The following is a 4,048-nucleotide window of genomic DNA, read 5'->3' on the forward strand; positions in this document are numbered from 1 at the left end:
TTCTCTTCATTTAAATCGAATCATTCTTTTAAACTTTCAAGTATTCTAATAAATATTAGTATTTTAGTAGTTTTAATTATTAAATTTTAATCAAATATATTTCAATAATTAAAATGCTAGGTATACATCAAAATTAATTATTAAAATCAATTATTAGAATAAAATACATATTTGGATTGGATCAGATTTTGGATCAACTTTTCATAACTGATCCCATCCAATCTAAACCGCACAAAATATGTTCAATTTGTTATACATTTTTTTATCATTCATGTATTATTATTATTCAATAAATATTTTATGTTCAAAATGTTATTTATTTATTTATTTTAATTAATTTATAATTTTATTTATATTGTTATGTTATCGTTGGCTTTTTAAGATATTGTTAAAAGACTTGTTATGTCATTGTTGATTATTTAAAATTTGATGTTGAGACTTGTTATATGTATTTAATTTTTTTATTTGAAAAATCGCAAATACAAACCGATTCAAACTGCTTGTAATCGGATCAGATCGAATCGGATTTTCAAAAAAATTTCACCCAATCCAAATCGCACCGCACATAAATTATTAAACGTTCGGGATTGAATGACCTTTTTTTTTTAAACTGAACCAAACCGCATCACGAACACCCTTGCTTAAAAATGCTTGCAAAACTATAAAATCTCTTGAACCAAATCCTTCTTTTAAAGCTGCTGGGGAAGGGCACTTGGAGAGGAGAAGAGGGACTTTATTGCTGCTACCAACAATGCATATTGACATTGCCTCGAGCTTGTCAGATTCTGATAGCTTAATGATACAAAGAAAAAAGTGAAAAGAACGAACCATGCATGGCAATGTAATAATTGTGCAAGACTACTTGTCGCATGAAGCCTCTTCTTTAGCCTTTACTTCATGCCCAACACCAGATTTTGATTTTGATATTGGAGTAGCAACGGTGTTTTTTTTAAATATGGGTTGATACTTTGATGGGGTGTTATTCTCAAACGTGGAACCGTTTAATTAGATAAACAAAAATCGGATCGCCCGATTTGTGAGAAGTACAGAAATCGGACCGTCCGATTTGTGAGGGTACAGAAATCGGATTGGGGGATTTGTAAAATCAGATCGAGGGATTTGTGAAAGTACAGAAATTGGATCGAGGGATTTCTGTTAAAAAAAATTAAAAAATTTAAAGTATAAAAATTGAACCCTCCGATTTGTGTATTTTCCACACTTTTAAAAATTACAAAAAATTACAATATTAAGATATATCACTACTTTTACTTTCATATAAAAAAAAGCCACTCAACACAACATACATCAAATCTTGTCAGATTATATATATCCATTTTATTTTGGGTTTAATATAACTTTATCCTTTGCTTCTCTTACTTACTTTTATAGTTCATCAGGTTCTAATTAATTTTATAAATTGGACTTGTCATTCCACTGTAGTCAAGCTTCTGAACACACAAAATAGAAAGTATATTGGACTCACCTTCAAAAAAATCTTGATTATTGGAATTTTAACAAATGATTAATTTATAAGTACCGGTACGATAATGAAAATAAACGATTAATTTACTCTTTTTTTTCGTTGACTAAAGACGAAAAAGAAAGAAATAGCACATAGTATATACAGAAAGGCTTAGAGAACGAAATGCACAACTCACAAACACTAGATGCAAAATATTAATTTATGTGGATCATGATATCAGAGTTAGACTACACTATATAGAAAAATTGATTCCTTTGAATTATTAGTAGTGAGGTCCAAGCACATCTGCATTTGGTACAGAAAGCAAGACATAACAATATGGTTTAGTGCATGGCACACTACCCAAATAAGCTTTATAACTTATGCATTTGCATTGAACCTTTTACCTCATTTAATTCAACACCAACTTTTAACAACTCAATAATTTTCTAAGCAAGTTCACCAGATATGACAAATTAACAAATGACGCATCGGATGGGGCATGCATATATATGGATATATATAATGATGAAAGGGAAATTGAGATTGGATTTTTAAAGAAACTGTTTAAATAGAGGGACAGTCCCGTTTAAGACTACTCTTAAACTCCTCCCAAGGTGAAGAAAGTTTTACATCAGAAAGTTGTAACTTCATCACCATATTTGCCATAGTATCTGCCACCGTATTTGCATATCTCATAATCAAATGAAAGTCAACACGTCAATTCCAATGCATGATATCTCTTATTTTGAGCACCAATAGATCAATAAACTCAAAACCATCTTGGTGATTAGTAACAAGATTAAATGCTTCCACACAATCTGTCTCATAAATAACATCTCGTTGACTCACATTTCAAACTAAGAGATATCCTCTCTAAATAGCAAACAATTCCTCTTGAAAAATACTATTACTCTCAATCATTCCCAAACACCCCCTTTGCCAACTCCCATTACAATCTCTAATAACACAAGCAAAACCAACACTATCACCCGAACCAAGATAACTAGCATCACAATTAATCTTAAAAGTACCAATAGATGGGAGATTCCAAAAACCATTTAGAGCATAGGGAAGGGACATACGTTGTAATTCAAAAATATTCCTAAGCTCCTTTTCTGAAGTTAATGCCAGACAAATCACTTTTTTCGGAGGTCAAGTTTCATGAGGCTTAAAGATGTCATTATTCCTTACTCACCATATCCACCAAAGTCCCGAAAAGAACTTGAACGGATGCTTTCTACTATGATACAAGAACCAGTTCTTCAAATCCAAAGGATGACAAGAAATATCCAACCTATGCCAAACAAGTTGAGATTTTGGACAATTCTGAATATAATGTAAAACTGATTCCTAGCCAGAAAGATATCTTGGACACCTATCCGATGACGACATCCCTCTTCTAAAGCAAAAACTTACAGTAGGAAGAGCTTCCTTAAGACACAACCAAGCAAGAAACTTGTGCTTTTCCGGAACAAGCTGACGCCAAAGCCAAAGCCAATTCTCCCGCTCCTCCCAACCAAACAGCTGCTTACACAACCACAAATAACCATTGCGTGAGTCATAGACTTTGGCAGTAGACCCAAACCAATACCAACCCACTTCCGGACCTGCTTGCACATCTGGATTGTAAGAGAGAATATTACCTTTCAGATTTTGAGATAATGAAGAATAAAGAGTATCCAAATTCCACCTACCAACCGACCAAATATCCTGTATCCAGAGATTCGAATCAGAAATTTGAATATAATCCATCTCATTAGATAACCGTCCTTCTCTCCTCCAACTAGAAAACCAAAAATTCTGGTTCGAATCTCTAATACACTAAGCAAACTCATCCTTCAATACTTCCCAAGCCTTGCAAAGACTCCTCCAAATGGACCCATAACTTGTTTGGCTGTTGGAAAAAAGTCTAAACTAATTTCCCAAGAAGAGCAATATTTACACAATAAGGATCTCTAATTCCTAAACCTCCATATTTTTTGGGAGTAACCAGTACCTTCCAACTAACAAGATTCAATCATCTTCCATCAACTTGTCCTTTTCAAAGAAAATTCCTCATCATAGACTCCAATTTACTAATGATTCCTTTGAAAAAAATAGAGACATGCATTTGATACGTGGGAATAGCGGCTGCAACAGAATTAACCAAGAAGAGTCTACCAACCCGATTGAGTAAACTCCCTTTCCAGCTTGTTAGTCTACTCCAAATCTTATCTAGGACACCATTGAAAGCTGAACGGGTTACCCTAGAATGGCTAAGGGTAACTCCAAGATACTTGCCTAAATCCTGGACAAATCTGATAGAGACACCCCAGTGAAAACATCTTTCCTTGTTACAGAGACATTCTTGGAGCAAAGCGCTTTAGACTTCTCCACATTAATTTTCATCCCAAATGCTTTGCAAAAAGTCTCTAAAACTAACATCACATTTTGCACTTGTCTCTTTGTAGCTTTAAAGAATAGAAGCAAGTCATCCGCGAACATTAAGTGGGATATTCTTGGTCCCTGGTAGCACAAATTGCGAATCACACTTTTCACAACTCGTACCACTAACCAGCAAGTGCACTGGGTCGTCCAAGTAAT

General features: G+C 33.8%; 1 long non-coding RNA gene across 1 annotated transcript in view; it reads right to left on the reverse strand.

Annotated features, from left to right (window-relative positions):
- LOC107647958 overlaps window positions 874–4,048 on the reverse strand; it is a 21,906-nt gene continuing 18,731 nt past the window's right edge. Inside the window, exons 3-4 of the long non-coding RNA XR_001621673.2 lie at window positions 3,809–3,811; window positions 874–888 (exon numbers count right to left, since the gene is read on the reverse strand). This is a non-coding gene — a long non-coding RNA (uncharacterized LOC107647958). The remainder of the gene's footprint in view (window positions 889–3,808; window positions 3,812–4,048) is intronic.

This window comes from Arachis ipaensis, chromosome B06, assembly GCF_000816755.2.
Source record: "Arachis ipaensis cultivar K30076 chromosome B06, Araip1.1, whole genome shotgun sequence".
NCBI lineage: Eukaryota > Viridiplantae > Streptophyta > Magnoliopsida > Fabales > Fabaceae > Arachis > Arachis ipaensis.